At 35.9% G+C, this 20,969-nt stretch overlaps 1 protein-coding gene across 2 annotated transcripts in view; it reads left to right on the top strand.

Moving 5' to 3' along the window:
• Window positions 1–20,969, top strand: part of PLA2G4A (phospholipase A2 group IVA) — a 343,561-nt gene that overhangs the window by 185,392 nt on the left and 137,200 nt on the right. The window contains exon 1 of one of the 2 annotated variants that reach the window (XM_081026433.1): window positions 17,999–18,111. The exons of the other annotated variant lie outside the window; for it this stretch is intronic. The gene's annotated coding sequence lies outside the window, so the exon portion shown is untranslated. Of the gene's footprint in view, window positions 1–17,998; window positions 18,112–20,969 lie in introns of those variants that run through there. 2 annotated transcript variants of the gene reach the window in all.

The raw sequence follows: 20,969 nt of genomic DNA, 5'->3' as shown, positions 1-20,969 counted from the left end.
GACAAACATATTCTACAAAATCATGCATAGGTAAAAGATTTATTCAAGTGTAAGACAGACACATGGACTCAAATATAAAAGAGTACAAAAAGTTTGTTGATATTTGGTTTCATATCCACATTTCAACTCATACTTAAGGAACTACCACTTGTTAAGTTTTGTCTGGTATAAAAGGCAATTTTTTAAAAGGCTATTAAAATATTCCTTTTTTCCAATGGGATGTCTGTGTGAGGTTGGATTTTCTTCATATGCCTTAACTGAAGTAATCTATGTCAATTGACTGTAGAAGCCATATGAGAATGCAGTCATCTTTTCTTCAGCCAGACATTAAAGAAATTGGCAAATATTTCCAATAATGACACTCTTCTCACTAAATTTTTTTTTGGCTGGGAAACGTGATTTTCATTATAATATTTATTTATGTTAACATATAATGGATTTATTGTTATTTTAAAATAAATATATAATTATTTTAAATATTCTGTTTTGATATCAAATCAATAGATATCAGTAGCTATAAGCCATGGAATCAAAAGCTCATTTGGGTCCTCAATAATTTTTCAGAGCATATAGGGTTCCTGAGACTAAAATATTTAAAGCCACTGATGTAGAATAAATGTCTATTGTGTCACTCCTTCACACCACATGATCTCTTCAGTCTAGGACTCTGAAAGATAAGAGGATTATAATTATGTGCATAAAATAAACTGGAATATAGTAATAATACAGAAATCTGACAGGGTTCTAGAACTTGACTGCTTTGACATAAGGAGAAAGGGACAATTTCTTGCAACTCAAGTTATATACTGATTGATGGATAAAATGTTTTTGAGAGGTTGTTTATGATTTGGTTTCAACTAGAAAGTTGTCAAGCTTCTGTTTACTGTTCTTGTCAATATAAGGAAGTCACAATATTAAAAAAGTGACCAAATATGATATAATTACCTTTTAAGTTGGAGAGATAATAGATCTCAGTGAGTTCAAAATAAAAAATTGTTTTCATGTGCTGAAGACCATACCCATTACTGCGAGCATCATAATAGCCATTTCTCTACAAACCAGAGTAGCTTCACTACAGTCTTTCTTGGTTCTAATTAGTGCCTTTATCCAGGTTTGAAATCTCAGTGTGGTCTTTGACTCTTTTTGTCTACTTTATTTCTAGTCAGCTGCCAAATTGTACTATCTCTTCTTTTTAAACTTGTTTCACATTTGTTCCTTTCTTCTTCATCCCCATTGCCCTGCTCTCGTCCAGGCGGTCATCACCTGATGCTTGGATTTCTATACCAGCTTCATACGTAGCTGATCTCTCTGCTTCTAGGCGCATTAAAAATCTGACTACAACAGTGACTTTCTCTTCCACTTCTGAGCATAAAACCCTCCAGACTCATGGTTACCTAAAATAAAGTTCCTCAGCCCAGCATTTTCAGGACCATTCAACACTGTTATTTGTCCCCAGGCTATGTATTCATAACACCTTTCTCTCCAATTCATCATGAGCCCTGTACTTTAGCTAAGGAAAAATTCCCACTGGCCTGCATAAGACACGACTTATTGAAACTGGAGCTAACTTTGTTACCCTACACACAGGACTGTCTCCACCCTCTTCTAGTTACAGGTCCCATTCTTGTTCCTTGTTGAAAATTTGAGTCTCAAGTTTTCTTCGAAATATACTCCTCCCTTTCTTATAGCATTGAGAAATAAAAATATCAGTAAGTTTTATAGTCAGACTGACTGTTCTGAGCCTCAAATTTTAATGCTAGGTAATGTGGTAACTTGGAGCAGAGAATAATGTACTATTCTTTTTCTTGAGAGACAATATGGTAAGCATTAGGCTTTGCAATTAGAAGATTGATTTCAAACTCCAGTATTGGTTAAAGGAATTTGGACAAGTCAGTTCAACTTTTTCTGTTTGGTTTTCTCATGTGTAAAATGGAAATGATCATGACATCCTACTCATAGGATCATTGTAGTATCAATAAGAGAATATCCCTTGAAAATGGTAAAGTTTCATAAGAACGTATATTATTATTACTGTTATAATTATTGTTGTCATTATTATTGCTTTTGTTTCATGTGTGTATGTATTTTTGTACCACCAATTAAGGTATAAATTTGGTGTCATTCTTTACTTTTGAATTTCTCCTTTGCAACTATTATTAATAAAGATTTGAATAAGGCTTATTAACTGTATAAATATTTACTAAAAGAAAAATTAGGGAGGCTGTGGTAACCTACAAATAAGTTTTGTTTTTTTTTTATAAATTTTATTGGGGAATATTGGGGAACAGTGTGCTTCTCCAGGGCCCATGAGCTCCAAGTCATTGTCCTTCATTTTAGTTGTGGATGGCATGGCTCAGCTCCAAGTCCAGTCGCCATTTTCAATCTTAGTTGCAGGGGGAACAGTCTACCATCCCATGTAGGAATTGAACTGGCAACCTTGTTGTTAAGAGCTCATACTCTAACCAACTGAGCCATCTGGCCACCCCTCCAGAAGCTCAGCGGCAGCTCCTTGTCTTCAATCTAGTTGTGGAGGGCGCAACTCACTGGCCTATGAGGGAATCGAACTGGCAACTCTGTTGTTCAGAGCTCGCATTCTAAACAACTGAGCCATCCAGCCGCCCCAAATAAGTTTTTATTTTGTTAAGAAAAAAATACAATGTGGGAAGTTGGCAGTGTGAAGATTAAACACAATTGTATAATTGCTGCTTTCGTTGAAGAATTGTTTTGTAGTGACAAAAAATAGTCTTACTACTAAAATCTTTTGAACCACAAGAATTTTAAAAAGGCTCCAAGATAAATAATTTATAGCTCATCAAAATCCTGCAGGGAAAGAATGAACCAGAAAAGAGGAGACAAGTATGAATCAACATGAAAAATTGAACTATAATAGAAAATACATTTAGCTAAATTCTGGGAAGACAGCTTACCTCTTACACAAAATAACTTACTGCAGAGATTAAAGCTGAAGTCTTCTATATACTTAAGCTCCTAATACTCAGTCAACTGAAGGATTGATAGCTTATATGAAGGATTGTGGTACTATAAGGAAACCAGCATAAGATTAATAAATTTTTAATGCTTCCAGAATTATAAGAAATGCTACAAAATTTTTAATAGCAAAGTACTGTCCTGAGTTATTATCTACTATAACTAAAATTAAATTTGATCCAATGAGAACGTTCAAAGTTATGAATAGACTGGTAAGAAAAGGAGTACCATACATGTGCATGTTAAGCGAAAAGAGAGAAATAGCCCAAATGAGCCTCATAAACAGAGGAAGCAAATGAATATGAAGGAAGTAAAGGGTGCACCTACAAGGCTAATATCCTACCTGTTTCCCTTTTCACTGCCTTTCTCCTTTTTCACTGCCTTTCTCCTACTGACTTGGCCCCTATGTGCCAAGCTCAGCTCTGCTTCAGACTCTGGAACCAAATCAAGAAAAACATACTGAGCCCTAAGTCAAGTTTGCTGACTAAGTCTCAAGTAAAAGATGCTACTCATCCCTCTCTGACTTTGAGTCTGACCTCATTCTCATCTTCTGCCTCTCAGATGATCGAAGTGGGTCCCTCCTGTGTTTCCTTATTCCTTTGTCTCTAAGCCCTAACTGATCTGGCAACTTGTCCAGTAACATATTACTTTTCACTATTTCTCTTAGCCACAAACTGATTCTTCTAAGTCTGGGCTCCGTTTTGCCTTGCAACCCAACATAGGGAAAAAAAATGACAAAGTTATCACCCAGATACATTTAAAAAGCGTCCCAAATATTATACATTTAATTTCTTTTCCCACTGAGGAAAGAGATACTCCGTAATAACAAGTGATAGGAAGTTTACGAGGAATGGTGGACCCCTTTTATATTTTGGCACTGAAGCACAGGGCCCCCAGCACAGCCACCTGCAGCCAATCCACTGAGCGAGTGCAGCGGAACTTCGTGACACCTTGACCGAAGCCAATGCTGTAGAACCAGCACCTCAGAATCACACTCGAAGCTGCTGGTATAGTGAAAGGTCTGAATGTGCTCCATAACACCTTTGCATATTCAGCTCATTCGGTTTGGTCTTCAGTGAGGTCTTCTTGAACACTTGCTATGTGCCAAGCAATGTGCCAGCTATTAGGGATTCACAGATGAATGAGACTGGGTTTTGGTCCTCAAGGAGCTTACTGTCTTGGTGGGTGAGAAAAGAAGAAGGAGTTGTGGGGGTGATACATAAAGAAATGATTGAGGTGAAGAGATTTGGGATTTAGTGAAATTCAGCTACTCTGAATAATCATAACAACAAACACAATTGTATAATGTCAGTAATAACTGGGATACAGTTTATTTGAAAGTTTTTACTTTTTATCTCCTGAGGAGAAATCATAAACCTGTGACAAATATAAGGATAAAAAGGAGATACATGATAATAACTAGCTGCAAACACTTGCTTTGTAGCAAGGGAAAATAAATACATATATTCAATGATATAAACAATTAAAATGAACATTACAAATTGCAATATGATGCAGCTTGAATAAACTAAGAGAAGACATGATTACAGAAGACTCTCATCTGAAAGTGATTGAAGAAGACTGAGAGTAGTTTCACCAGAACTTGAAGGTGATGATGAAAATGAATTCTTTTCCTATAGCTAAGTCTAGGTAATGACTTATGTTAAGGCACAAGGAAAACCATTAGTAATTTTGATTGAAAGATGACAATTGAATGTTGTTGGTTAAAGCAGAGAAGTCCAATTGCTAATTAATAAAATATGAGTTAAGTGTTGAAATGGGGAAAATAATGGATGACCTTGAATTATAGACTAATGTGGATCTAAGAATCTGTGTGGCAACCAGTGGGGCAGATTATAAGAGTTCAGAACTAGGAGTCTGCTGAAAACAGAGGAATCTAGTGGCTCTGAGTCTGGGAAGCAGGAATTTATGGTCAGGGGCCAGCTGGCAGAGTAGAGATATTCATTTATTTATTTATTCATTCGTCAATCTAATTTTACTGATAATTTACTGTGCTCCAAGAAATGTTCTAAGCATTGTGGATGAGATAGGGAATAAAACAGATGAGGCCTCAAAATTATGGAACTTATATCCTAGTGGAAGGTGTAAGAAACAAACAGACTGTCATGCAGGGTGTCATTCAGGGTCTCTAGTCACACTCTCCACATAAGAACACAGGATATGGTGAGGCCAAAAAGGAACACCTATGGAGCCATAGGTAGGGGAGTCATACTACTATATTCTTGCTGGCAGCCAGGCGAGACCCTCAAAGTAGGATCCACATGATCCGCAGACTGCCATTCACTTTTCTGCCGGCCAACCAACCAACCAATCAATGCAGTCCCAGCAGTTACGTCAGTAGCCAATTGGCTAATTGGTTACAGTTGACGGCCAACCAATCACAGTTGATGGTCATTCACTACCTGTGCCAGCACCACCCCAGCAGGCGAAGAGCTTGGAAACTGCTCTCTGGAGCTCTGTCCCCACACAGATGAACAAACAAATGAGAACTTTAGCAATGTTTTATGGTGTAGGTATTTATGATAATAATAATAACCACAATTACTGTTATGGTAATCTACCCATCTACCTGTGACAGCCTTCTGTTTCTTCGCCTTCATGACTGTTACTTATCTTTGCTTGCTGGTTGAAATCAGGTGTCCCACTTTCCTTGACCCAACTCCCAGATCTTGGGAGAATTTAGGCATCCTTACTCAGGGACCCCCCTAATCCAGTGTACGGTTATTCTCACATAGTCACATCGCTTTATATTTGCATTTTTATATTTTGTTCCACTGTGAGGTTTCTTCAGGGTGAGGGGTTATGTCTTCATCTTCTTTATATCCCAAGTAACTAATTAGTGTCTGGCACAAGGAAGTATTCAATATATGATTTTTTTTACTGAATAAATGAATGGAAGAATGGAAGAATGATGGCTCACTCAAATCCTTTGTGAAATCAGGTAGGACAAATATACAAAATAATAGCCGAGTATGTCTAATACATGCCAGGTGCTTTACTTTCAGTATGTCTGTGAATTCTCACAGCAAGTCAATGTGTTGGAGAGGGAAAGCATTTATTCTTTAGACACGAAGAAACTGCAGCTCAGATTCAATAAAGAGCAGCAACAAGGTCACATGCCTAAGGACGGGTGAGCTGACGAGGCAAGGCTGGATTCTTCCCGCCCCTGCACATATCCTACCCAGTTTCCGCAGGGTCACAGCATGGATGGTATAGAACTCACCAATATGTGTGCAACAAGGAAAACTCCCTGCCAGGAGTCGACTGTTCCTGATTGCCATGAACGTTGTTGATTTATCAGGCAATGAGGCACCATTTAAGATTTTGAGCAATAAGGTAAAATGTAATATGCTATGATGGAAATGAACTGTGGAATAATTATTCTCTGGCTACTCTGTACAGGCTCAATTACAAAGAGAGCAGTTAGGAGTTTATCAGAGCTGCCCAGCGGTGGAGTTACGAAAAAATTAGACTTGTGGCCTTAGCACTAGATAAGAAAGAAAAGATAGGTTAGGAGATATTGAGTAGGGAAAAAAATGACAGAACTTAAAGTCTCATTAGATGTGAGGTAACAAGGAGAGAGTTCATTGAAATACAACTCTAGGGTTTTGAGAGCATTTGGGAGTTTGGGATGGCACCTAATTTGAGAAAATGTGCTAAATTCTGCTTTAAATTCATCACATTGTTTCTATATCCTAATGGTCACTAATAAAAATCATAAAATGGATGAATGCAAATCAGTGTATAATTCATGTCTCAGTTCCTCAACTTTAAAATGGTTAAGAGCTTTCATAAGTGATTTTGAGGGTCATTGTCCTCTCAACATCTATGATTCTTGTGAATTGGAGTAGTCTCCTTCCCTCACGTGCCCCTGCCTTTCCTTCCCTCTTTTTAATGAAAAATGAAAGTCATCATTATCTCGATGAACAAATATGTTTAAAAAAAAGTTTATGATTAGAAATCTTTCCCAGGTTTTGTACACACAACCACCTGTTTTTCTCTCTCTCTCTCTCTCTCTCTCTCTCTCTCTCTCTCTCTCTCTCTCATTTCTTGGGATGGGGCTGCTTGTATTGTAGAGTCCTCCACAGTAATCATTTGCTAAAACTCTTCTCTTTGCCCTACTGCCAATCAATTAAGGGAAGCACACCCTCAGAAATGGCTCCGAGACCCTGCTGTCACCATGATCCGGCTGAGATATGTGACAGTCTTTAAGGTTCATTATGGGAAACCTCAATGTGGGAAACAGCAGCATACCAGTTTGTGTTAATTATGCCCCAGAATTCATTGTGCCTCATCTTAGAAAGTTCAGTCAGGATTTGGGAAGTATGATTTGGTAGCACGAAGGAAAAACATTATAGGAAAACACATTATTATCAAGTTTTACGTACAGCGCGTAGAGCCTTGGGATTTGGGATACTGATTTGTAACGTCTTTTGAGTTAATGAAGAGGAGTTGTTGAAACCAATAGGCAGAATAAGAAAAGAAAGTTATAAGAGAAAAGGGCTTAAAAGCCTAAGCAGAGGGGATTCATTCGTTTGAAAATATTTATTGAATTACTAACATTTGTAGGCATCGTGTTAGACAATAGTTATACAGCAGGACAAAAAATAGACAGTCCCTGATCTCTCAGAACTTACAGTCTAGAGGTATAGCAAATGTAGACATTCCATAAATTATTAGAAGTTTTAAAAATGGAGAATTGCAGGTGAAAGGGAAGGAAAAGGAGAGAAGCCTGACTTTGGGCAGAGGAAGGGGGATGTTGGTTTGCTAAGATGTTTTAGAAGAAAACAATCTTTAAATTGAAAATTGAAGGTTAAGTAGGTGTTAAGGAGGTGTTGGGAAGGGAGTGGGATATGTGTGAAGGTACTTAGTCAAGAGTATGAGATATTGTTGGAATGGAAAGAAGTTCATTTAGCTTTGGAATAAAGAGAAACAGAGGAGACTTACTTGAATCAAGATATTTTGAGACCATGTCAAAGAGAATGGGTAGCATCCAAAGGAAGTGGGGAACCATTGGAGAAGGGAAGTGAGAAAAGATTTGTGTAGTGGGCTGATCACCATTATGAGCTGGCCGATGTTGGAAGGGACATGAGTGAAAGTGGGAAACGTGTATGTGTATATGTATACGTGCCTCATGGAAAATGTGTCTACTTGCTCTAAATCTGGTGGTAAGGAAATGCTATTAGGTCGATTATATTAACTGAAGAAAGAGCAAGGGGATGTTTAGGATAATGATTTATCACATTATTATGCAGCCTGCTGAAGACTTCCTTCTTGACAAAAACACTTGCTGTGAGACTGCAAACATTTGTACTGCTGGAAAAGTTTGGGAACTTAACCTTCCTGAAAAGTGTTTTAAACCATGGTTCCCAGATTTGGATATCAGAGATCAGGAAATCACTTTCCTCTCTCCTACCCATCCCTCCCCCTCCAAAAAAAAATTGAAATGCCATTGTAACACCATAGTTTAAGAAGGATATAATCTCAGAATAAATAGTAACCCTTCTAATTCCTTTGAAAGGACAGTTAATAACATTTTTGTGCATATGATTTTTCTCATTTTTCTAGCTTGTCCACAAAGCTATAACGTCTTGTCACATCCACAATGGCCCAGAGACAGAACTTTGGAAACCTTGTCTCAAAGAACAGTACTGCCTTTGCTTGTGAACCAAATATATCCAAGGTCATTTAAGAGTTGAAATACAACATGATTCCACAGCTTGCCTTTTAGGATAGACTAGAAGGAGACTTAATGTCTCTTACTGAGAAAGTAGGGTTTGTTGCTTATTCATTGGAGAACGGCAAATGTTTCTGAGACTATTCAACTATTCCTTTGCTTGAAGGCTACTAAATTTGTAAGTATACCCCTGGAAGAAACAAAACAATTCTGATGAGTTATCACGTTTTCATATAAGGATGTTGAAAAGTAACCTCAGAATTAGAACAGAAACTGAAAATCTATTTTAAGACTTCCCTGATTTGTGGTATTTTTCTAAGGAACGTACACACAAAATAAAATAGCTGCATACATATTAATTCAGATTGCAAATATTTAGAAAAGATCTAGTGAGGGTCTCTGAAAATGTTTGTTTCATATAGTAAAAATTACACTTTTGTTTTTTGCCAATAAAAGGGTGAAGAGAAGTAATAGGCAATGAGAAAATTTTGATAATGACTTCTTTTTCACTTTATTCGTAATTATAATATTTTATCTGATGGAAGAGAGCTTTGGTAACAGGAAAATGTAATTTCCATCCTTATATAAAGTAGGCCTTATATAAAGTGGGTTTAGTCTTAACGTGGAGAGCAATAACACTAGCTCACCTCCCACTAGCATACCAAGAAGAGTTTTTCTAAAATGAAAAAAATGGGACTATATCATACTAAAAAAACGTATGCACAGCAAAAGAAATGATGAACAAAAATGAAAAGACAAGCTGTGGAATGGGGAAAATATTTGCAAATCATATATCTCATAAGGGGTTAATATCCAAAATATATAAAGAATTCATATAACTCAACAGCCAACATACTACTACTACTACTACTACTAATACTAATAATAATAATAATAACAATCCAATTAAAAACGGTCCAAGGACCTGAGTAGACATTTTTCCAAACAAGATACACAAATAGCCAACAGATATATGAAAATCTCCATAGCATCACTAAGTATTAGGGAAATGCTGGTTTTGGTATATTCTGGTTACTGGTGATAAGCCCATGCCTGAGCCATATCATGCCTTGAAATTTAAGAGCTGTTCTCCTGCCTCTGTGCCAAGCTTGAGTCCAAGGAACTCCTGAAGATACCGTCCACGGTCGCCATGGGCACCATGCATTCTGTCAAAACAAATCTCTTCAATCTTCCTCAAATTGCTTTTCATATTTTCACATAGCAAAATTATTTCCCAGTAAGAAAAAACTGGCTTTCTTGTTCAGGTATTAATTCATGAAGTAAGTGTAGTAATTTGAAGATTAAATCTTAATAAATATTATTATATACTTAATATGTATCACTATGTATTACTATGTAATAATATATATTGCTTACTATGTATAAGGTACAAAGGTCCTTAATTTTAAATGGAGTCTCTCAATCATCAATCTTACAGAAATTATCTTCTCCTACCATGTGGCCAGATAACCATTCCTCAGAAGTCTTGCTACCTGCTTTTATCTGAGGGTTGGGGGTTACCAATGCTTAGTAAATACACAAATCACCTGTCCTTTCTACCTTGTCTCCATGTTTGCTTTCTCTCATACTTCTCTATAAGTATTTGGGCTTTGCAAACATAATTGGGAATAAGGATGATGGGAAGTGGGGAGTCAAAGGTAATGATCTTCTCCATGCTTTGAACTGCTTTAGTAGTCACACAACTTAAAAGATTCTTTGTCGATGGAACACAAAGTCATGCTTTGGAATAGAAATGAAAAGAAATACCGATGGCCAGGAGAACTGACCTCAAAAGGATGGCACATACATTTTCAAAATGTTTAAGAATAAGCTTATTACCTATTTAATATAAATTTAAAAAAATACAAACAATAAGTTATCAGGGAACAAAACAAAGCATGTGTATATAAAAACTCTAAATTTCCCATTTCCTATTTACTGGGGAACTTTTTCTTTGACTTCTAAGGCTCAATTCAGTTATCTGTGGATGCGCAATGGGAAATGATTACGGAAAGAGATAATGTGTTTCCCCGAAAATAAGACCTAGCCAGACAATCAGCTCTAATGTGTCTTTTGGAGCAAAAATTAATATAAGACCCGGTTTTATTTTACTATAAGGCCCAGTCTTATATAATGTAATGTAATATAATATAATATAATATAATATAATATAATATAATATAATATAATATAATATAATATAAGAGACTGGGTCTTACATTAAGTTTTGCTCCAAAAGACACATTAGAGCTGATTGTCTGGCTAGGTCTTATTTTCGGGGAAACATGGTACATAATTTGAGGTCAAAGGTTTGGTTTAAATCTGACTCTGATGTTCAAACTGGGGTAAATCACCTGCTCTCTGAGTGTCTGGTTTCCTATCCTTCCAGTGAGGTGACAACAATGTAGGCGGATGCAATGCTATCAGGACCCCCAGTTCATCCCAGATGTCACATGCAGCTCCAGTTTATGACTCCCATGTACTGGGAAGACTTTGTTCCCTAACTACTTATGCCTTCCTCTCAGAGAACATACTTTTGTAATCCCAAATCTCTTTTTTTCCTAAATTGTTTTCACAGCTTTCAGGTGGCAAAAGTGATTCCAACTAAGAATAAACTGACTGACTTCTTCAGATGTAAATTCACGAAGTAAGCAGCAATTTGAAGATTAAATTTTGAATCTTCATAAAACATTATTAAATACGTACTATGTATAAGACATGAAGTCCCTAATTCTCAATTGAATCTGTGAATCACCTGTTTTATCCAGATTATCTTCTCCTGCTGTGTGGTGGGGTTTATTCCCGTATTGACTTTTGTCAAGTTGTTTCAACCTTCTGTTTCCCTCTTTTCTATCTCAGTAGGCCTCCTCCTGTTTGGGAAGTTCATCACCTTCTTGACACAGTAATCAATTTGGTTTTCTCCCTCCACACATCACTATCTCCATTCTTCAATCTATCCTGCTGTTTTCCTGAACACCAGTTTAATAATGTCATTCCCCTGCTAAGATCCAAGAAACCAACACCCATCTCCAACAATCAACCATCAAAATAAAAACAAAACAGTGCAACTAACTACGACCATCCTCGATGCCTGGGAAATTTCTTATTTACTACAGGAAAGTGTTTAAATTCCTTGGCTTATTCCTTAAGAATTTTAAAGTCTCACACCCAAAGTACATTTCTAAACTTACCTCCTACTGCTTTCGCCATACACTCTCCTTTTCTCCCAAAATTGCCTTTGCACTTCCTCCCAGCCTTTAATTCCTGCCTTTGTCTTTGCTGCTTACATTACGGTAACTACCCAGCAAATTTCAATCCTAGTTTCATGGGCCAATTAAGATTTCAGATTTAAATCAGTGCTCCCTTATCTCTCTTTCCTCCCTCTAGCACTTCCTATTCAGGACACTTATACTGGCTTTCAGTCATATGCATTTTTCACAAGTTTCTGTGCTTGTATTTGCTGGTTCTTCTGTTTGCAACATTCCTCTCACACTCAGTTTCATAAGTGGTTGGCTTATTCTCATCTTTCAAGTCTTATTGGAAACATGTTCTCGAGAGGCCTTTCCTGGACATGTTTTTTTTTAATTCATTATCTTTTTCCTTGTCTCCCCTGTCCACTAAGATATAAGTCCATGAAAACATGACCTTGTTTATTCAGTTTGCTCTCTTTCCCGTGTCTAATAATATGCTAGGCACATGATAATTAGGCAAGATTTGGAAATGGCTACATGGAGATATTGTTAAATTGGATTATGTTTTGAGGCATTTCCAAGAACCAATCTTGGCACAGACACTGCAGAAAATTGAAGGGATGAAGCAACTTGGCACATAGAACTCCTGGTAGTTATGTGTGCTTACTGACTTTAATTTTTGCCTCCCCAAGTAAATTACAAATTTTTAAGAGGATCTCCTAGCACAGACATTTAAAAAAAATTCACTGTGTATGAGTGATCAAATGAATGAATCATATTTATTAGGTGATTGGATGTAATTATTAACTACATATTATATCCAAAAAGAATGATGTTTAAGGGTTGGTGGAACATTCCAAAACAAGTAAGCATATATAACTTGAACCATGCATTTATTATAAATATCAGAATTGTTGTTAAGGAAAATAGAAATATCTAGAGAACCAAATGAAATAGAGATTGTTTTTCTAGAAGTATTCTAGATAGCAAAATAGTCATACCCTCTTTTTACTTTTTATTTCAGTGACAAATCAAAACATTATCTGATATTGCAGTGCTGTCTCTAACTGTAGCAAATTCTGAGCAAGAATGGACATACCACTCTTTCGGATATTAATCTTTCATTTTTAATTCAGTTCTTGGACCAGTCTGCTATTTTCAGGAAAGTAAAAATATCTCAGTAGGGTATTAACTAAAAAATACTATATAAATATGTTGTGTCAGCATGTTTTCCTTAATGGTCCTATCTGAATGAGTGAAGCAGTTGGATCATTTTGCTAATTTGGAATGAATTTGATGAGGGTGAATGATTTTGTTTCCTTTTTGTCATAGCAGTTTTTGGAATTTTGGTGTAGTTGTACATTATCTCAAATTTTACTTCACCCTAAAAAATAAAATTAAGATTGAAAGTTAGAGCATAAATGTAATGAAATTAAATTCTAGTGTGTCACTATTTTTGTTATTTGGGTGAAGATTAAGAGTTAGTTGTTTTTCTTTGTTGCGCTTCCAATCATATATATGATGAAGGAAGAGAGGTTTTCCAGAAAGAAATTGTTGGGCTTGACAACATATTGAAAAATCAAATAGCAAAGTACTTCTGTAAATGCTTAGTCATTGATTTTATAACCACAAGTATGCAAATACTAGTATTACTTTAGTCCCTGTATGAAAACCTTCTACTGACAACTATCAGAGCTCAGTTACTTGAAGAACTGTGGACATTCATTCAGCAGTATTTCTCCCTACTCAGAATTACCTTAAAAAACAAAGGATATGGGCCCAGCCTCTCCCATGCTCATTAGTACATTTAAATTCCAGAGCACAAGTATTTTAAAAGCCTATAAAATTCCTGCGAGTTAGTTTCTGAGCTGTATACTTGGGCTCGTGCCCATTCTGACATAATTGCTGAAATTAGACAGGCACTTGCTTTACCAAATTTAGAGGGATTTTGAAAAGCAGAAAACAACTTGCTAAATTATTGCCATAAGTAGGTGACATGAATGAGGATAACTTGGCTTTGTCAAAAATTCCTGAACATGGTTTGTCCGTAGTCAACATTTTCTACTGTGTATTAAGACATATTAATTGTTGACTATATGACACTTTCCAGTTGTACAATATAAATTTGTAATTTGGGTTAAAATCTCCAGGGATCCTGATGGAATTTTCACTTCTACTTTATTTGCAAAAGAAAAAGAACCATGTTTTAAGGTATAGTAGTAGAAGTTAGTAGGCAGTAGAGAAAACATCATGATAATGAGTATGGCAGTGGACAGATCTGACTTGTAGGAAAGTTTATTTGGTACTGAAGCCTAGGATGATTTTAAGAGGGGAAAAGAGATACAGGAGTGACGGCCATATGACGTTACATGTAAGTAATAGTAACGTATGAGTATAAGTTAATGTTTTCGCAGGAAATTGTAAAGGAAAATATAGATGTAAAAAATTTTGAAAATAGAAACCCAAAGATGAATGAAGGAATTAGGGTGGGTCGAAGGGGCAAGACAATGACCATTGCTGATGAGAAAGAGAACAGTGGAAGCTTCCCAGCCTGGAGGTTAGGGGAGTTTATTTCCTACCAGTGGCACCACTACCGTTGATGTATAACAATCAGGGGTTTGGCTGACTTGGGACAAAGCTGAAATGATGATCAAATAAAACTTGCTATAAGAGAGGGTATGATATACTGGAAAAATTGTGGGTTTTGGAGTCAGACAGACTTAGATTGAAATCCTGGTTTCACATCTCTTTTGTGCACTCATGTAACATTGGGACTCTAAATAAAGATGACAATGCCTAGTTTCATGAATACAGTGGTTAATGATACTGCAAATGTAGTGATAATAAAACACTTGGCTCTATAGAAGGAGGAAGAATGATCTTACTAGTACTTCCTTTGTTACAGTTCTCTTAATATATTTTAAAAAACAATGAGAAGGGAAAAGTTTAATTAAGTAGTAATAATCTGCCCAAGAAGTTCAATTTAAAAAGAAGAATTAAGAGAAAATTATTGTTTCTATTTATCAGGTCAAAATATTAATGCAACTGTATAAATATAGTAATGTGCTTGGAAAGTACAAGTGATAACTACTAGTAGATATTTAACTATTAAAATATAGTTCTTATTGTTTGTAGATGTTCTCTCCCTAGTTCTGTGCTTTCATCATGACATCTAATATTTAAATTCATTGTAAATATGTTTTAATTAGGGTCCATTTCACCCTTCTCTCTGATTAGTTTCATATTTCCAGGAGTTTTACTAGTGTGTTTGTGGGAGGTATGAAAAAATAAACTTTCTCTTTTTTAGTGATGATGAAAATGGCAGTGGCAAGTAGAATGCTATTTGGGTGTCAAGTTTAAGATATCTTTGAACCCATGATCATGTATGACAAATTCAACAAACATCCCTTGAGCTCCTAATGTGTTATGGACTTGGGGTGATTGGTGGGAAGGTTTTACTAAAAAAAAGTCTTGTCTCATCCATCATGGAGCATAAAATATATTTTTTCTCGTATAGCCAAGTATAACACAAATTGAACAGTGCTCTGAAAGGTGTTCTTCCTCAAGTGGAAAGATAAATTATGCTGGAAAGGGGAATGGGTGCAGAAATTTCCCATACAAGGTAGTAACTGAATTTAGCCTTACAGAATGAGTAGGATTATTTCAGTGGAATTTAAGGGAAAGGTGTACAAGGAGAATAGTCTCTGTGTGGCTCAATTAGCTGGATGCCAAAAATATTCATAGGTGAGAATTCAACTTTCTTTGATTCCGATGTCTTAAGAAACTTGATCTCGCTAATACATAAAGAGAGAAATGACTCATATTAATGATATTCACAGACAGATAAATAGTAAGAACTTATTATTTTACCTCAAATATACTTACATTATGAACCAGAATACTCAAGTATAGCAGTGGACAAGAAGGACATATTATTATAAGCAAATTGGTTAGTTGGTGGCTAATGAGAATCTTCTCTGTTTGTGCCCACAATCTGTATTAGATTTCCCTTTTCAACTATCTCTTAGCACTCTAAGAGAATGCTGATTAGCATGCTGGCTAATCATTCTCATTGGATGTATGGATTGAACTATCAAATAGTATCTCATTCCTCATGTCCAAGTTCATGGGAGACAAATCACTTTTGTGTAGTTAGAGTACAGGATAGGTGCAGTGGAAGATATGAAAAAGAGAATAGAAAGCAACTGCATATAAAAGAAGAAAAAAATCAGTCATGAAAACGTCACGTTCTTCTTTTCTGCTTTTTGAGCCATGGGTTTTGACAAGTAAGAGTACTTCCTTGTTAGTTAGTTCAGCCAGTTTTGAGGTTGTTCCTTTTGCTTACTTGTCCAATGCTAAAGTTAGCTTTTTATTCTCAGTGTAAATTTTAAGATGGTGATAATTAATAACAAACAATATGACACATTGTCTGGCAAAAATGCAAAAGGTGGAATTGAATTTAAAGAGGCTGCTAGAATATTGCTCAGTTTCAGCTGGATACCACGTATATTCCTTCTCCTAACTGATCTTCACTGATGGACAGGCTCAGGGAAGGGGGCTCTTCAGACCTGACTGATCCCACCGCCTAAGGTAGGCTGTGTGGGGCAGGGCTCTCTTACCAATAAAGTGGAGGCAGAGGTTCTTGGAGCCAGTAGGCTAATGCTGGAAATATTTTGGGGAAAGTGAACTTGTGCCATCTACCTAGGGATCTACGTGAACAACGAGATCACAGGCAGGGAGCCAAAATGGTTGTGGGCATAAAGGACACAGAATCACAGAATGGGGAAATGGGAGATGGTCCACATCAGCAACAGAGAGGGAGACATACTTGCAGAAGCTTTTATTCACTTCAGGCAAGGAACTAAGTCAGCTTGACTGAGTTTGGAAAGCGGAAGATATCTCCCCATGTGTTTTAACCTTAGCCATTTTAGAAATGTTCTTGAAAAGCATTTAATCAAAACTTTTTCTTATCTTTAACACATGACACACTATTGGATATCCTCTTCAAATACCGAGAGCTACAACCTTTGATTATCAAACTGATGGGAACACGTGAAGCTGCTTTTCAAGGGAGTCTTTCTTTGTCAGAATCTTAGGCTGAACGTGCCCTGTAAAACATGTTCTTTCACCAATTGTACCTGAAAGAAAAGGTGAAAAAGAACCATGTACTCTCTGCTCCTCTATTTACCAGACAACACCTTTTAAAAAATCGGGGGTCTTCTTTGGAAAGAGAAAGACCTTGATCCCTGTGAGACATCACTGGCCTTTATTAAGAAAGAGAGATTTATAATACATCAGGTTGAATTTATGGGAGAAAATAAAAACAAAAAAGATTTGAATTTGGGGCTACAGAAAGCAGATAATCCAGAAGTTTTAATGGAGTCTGCAGAAATTACAGTCCTTGAAAATGTTATAAGAAAGCTAGGAAAATGTGCTCAGTATTTGATTAAAGGGCAAAATAGAAGGTGCTGTACTTGTAAACAAAATATGCTAAATGAATCATTCTTGTGAAATTTGGATAAATTTAAACTGTACACCTTTATTAAAGTGATATCAGGTATTTGAAATTACATTGCAAATTTGTAATTCAACCTGATTTGATTTTTTCCCCCTAAATCTCAACATATGTATTACAGTATTTGGTATGCCTTTAATCTTAAGTTTACAAACAAATGATTATCAACTCGTGTTTTCAGTTTGGGGGTGTAATATTTGAACAGAATTGATTTTTAAAGTTGTCTTATATGGTTCATCTTCAAAATGTGCTCATTTTATATTTTTAAAGAATGCAAAAATGCTCTAGGTTATTCATCTTTTCTATTTAGTTCTTGTTTGGGGAAAAAAGAGGAAGCATAACTACTTAAGGACAAGAAGTACACACACACACACACGCACACACACACACACACACACAGCAACATCCATGTAATATAGGACTGGTTAAATCCCATATGATTCGAGCATGTTTTCTGACTCCAAACTTTTGGTTCTCATAAGTGAACACTTACATTTAGGGTATTAGCCTCTGCAAGAACAATTGCTTTCCCTCTCTTCCTCTTTAATTCCACCTTAAAACATCTGCGAAGACTAAAGGAAACCAGCCCACATTTTAGCTCCTCCTACCAAGGATAACACTTGAACTTCTTTGTGGTCCCCGGCTGGGCTGAAAAAGGATCCTGACAGAAAGCTAGAGGCAAAAAGCAGCCCGAAGAAGCCCATGTAACTCTGGGAACTGTAAGCAATATATTTACTCTTCCCCCGCTCCACTTCTTTCTCCCACCCTCCTTAGGTTGAAGTTTGTCTTTTACTTGGAAGGAAGAAAGGACAGAGGGAAATCTAGTACGTATTCACTGCTTTAAAGTCTTCACGTCCTCTGCCTTTTGAAATGAGACACAGATCAGGGCACTTAATATTCTTCTAAGAAATGCCAGCCTGATTTCTGGGGTCTAAATGCACTGTGGAGTCAGAGTGATAAGGTGTTTCCTTCACTTACAGCCGCTAGAGAAAGCCAACATTCAAACAGCAGTGGGGTGGCGCTTTATTAGAGCTCCACGTGATGCCACCATGGTTACAGATCCCCGTACTTGAGCAGCGTGCGTTTGACAGCTTTAATGATGTTTAGCGACGGTATTTGTGGACTCATTTAAGTTTTCACTTAAAGCTAGTCTTTTCGGTTATTGTGCAAAGCATTCCTGGATATTTAATGTGTTACAGTGTTATGCGAAAAGGAAGACAATATTGAAAAATTAATTATAAAACAACTGGTATTCTAATTTGCCCTTCCCCTGAGTTATGGAACATGCCAGAACAGAGTTCAAAAGTAGATGCTGGAAAAGATTTGATCAAACAATAAAGTTAAGTTTTGAGTGTGAATGCTATTTTAGTGATTCTGTTTTCGAAGCAGCAGCAAAAAAGGCATTGGATATGAAATAATAGTGGCTTGACATATCTAAATCATTTGTCTTAATGACTAAATCTTAGAATCATGTTAGTCTTAAAAATAAGGATTGTCACTTCAAAAAATAGAACACAAATGCTCTTAATACTGGTTGATGATGTAAGCATTTATTCAGCTAACGCAGATGGAGAGTATGTTTGGATGGGTGATAATTCTGAATTATGATATTTGCATATTTAGCCCTTTCAAGGAGAATTTGTGTTGTGCTTTGTTTCTGTTTGTTGCATAAATGTGAAATTGTAGCCCAAGAGATATTTGCAGGGAGTAGTGGTGAAACAAACCTCTTTAAGAATTTTAAATTATATTACAGAAGTTCCTAGAAGTTGCCAATCAAGTTTGATGTTGGCATTAGAAATAGTTATTTGCTTCTTTCATTGAGCGGGGGAAGAGATACATTTTTAAATTAAGCAATAATTGTGAAATGCATAGAGAAGTGTTTAATCTGCATTGCTCACAGCAACTTTACAAACTTCCTGTAAGGGAAAGCACATTTTATGGGACAAGAAACTGAAAAATCGATTCAATAATTTGCCTTTTCCTAATTAAACAAATGCAAAATATTTTAAAATAACTTCTTCATATTCATTTATATTTTTAACATTGTGAGTCACTTTTGAAGTATTTTGCATTTATGTTTAATTAAGAAAAGGAAAATTATTGAATCGATTTCTTAGTACCTGATGAAGTTCATAACAGAGATAATTAGGCCTGTGTTTTTAATCCATCAGTATCATTCCTAGTGTCACTGCTTAGAAAGCAAAGTCATGAAACTGAATCATTTGCACATTAAAAATATGTTCCAGCAATCAAAAAGAGGAAGACAGAATTGGCTGTGGTGACTTTGCCTCCCATATACCTTTTATTTACCATCAGTTTTTTCCTCCTCTTGCTTGCAGACTTCAGAGCTTTCAATACTCTCAACCTTTTTTTTTTAATCACAGAGCCTTTTACAAGTCTTTTGAAAGCTGTAGGCTCTTCTCTATAATAATGTACACATGTTCCTCCAATATGCACAAATTTGGAAACAACTTTAGGAAATGCATAAATCCCCTCAAAACAATCTATCTCACATGAAAATGCAGTGTTTCTTAGAAGTTTGGAGTTTTCTGGTAATATCAAATAATTAGGAAATCATTTTACTTATAAGTAAAGAACTGTCTAACAGTGACTATTGCAATGCCCATATTGTCGTTTATTTATTAGTGTTCTGGAACTCTAAGAAATTTGGTGTGATGGAAAAATCTACTTGCCTAGAAACCAAGTGACCTAGATTTTAGATTCAACCCTAATAATAGCTAGATGTACAATATTAAGCTTGCCATTTTTCTGTAACATATGACATTTTTTTACCGCTGAATGCAACAAGTGAAACATAATAGGAAAATAAGATGCAAGTTGTTGTTTTTTAACTGGATTGTGAGATGTCAGTATTTGCTGCCTTTACTCCAAAATTCCTATCAATATTTCCCATCATTACTGTTTTATTATATTCTTATTTATTACAAAGATAATTCATGCTCACTGTTTAAATTTAATTAAATATAGAAAATTGCAAAGAAGGAAAGGAAAAAAATTACCCATAATCCCTCTAAGGGGTACTACTTTTATGACATCATTTAGTCAACAAATATTTATTGAGTAACTAGAATGCATGAGCACGGAGATGAAGAGACAGGAATTCATGTATATACATCTGTTTATACTTCTATACATTTTTCTATAATTGCATTTACATGTAGATGTTATAAAATGGTGATCATACTTGTTAAAAGATAAACTGAGGCATTTATTGAACAAAAATCTATTGCAATAAGGCAGTGCCAAACTGAAAGTGGTTAGGAGCTTCACCAATAGGATCTCAGGGAAAGACTTTTATACAAAAAAAGTGGAAGTAAAGTAAGGAAATTATTAATTGGCTGTAGCTTAAAGTTTCGTTGGCTGTAATTGGTTGTCCTTAGGTTTCAATTTTGTAACTTTGAGGCATTTACAAGTTTAGATTTTGGTTTACTTATGTAGGCCGCCATGGCATTGGAGTTACCTCAGTCTAATGGCTTCTTTGTTTAATTAATTTAATACACTGTTCATGCTGTTTTATAACATGCTTCCTCCTCAATCATGGAGGTTTCTGTAAGTA

Source organism: Rhinolophus hipposideros (genome assembly GCF_964194185.1).
Source record: "Rhinolophus hipposideros genome assembly, chromosome: 19".
NCBI lineage: Eukaryota > Metazoa > Chordata > Mammalia > Chiroptera > Rhinolophidae > Rhinolophus > Rhinolophus hipposideros.
This window is presented reverse-complemented; position numbering and strand designations above follow the sequence as displayed.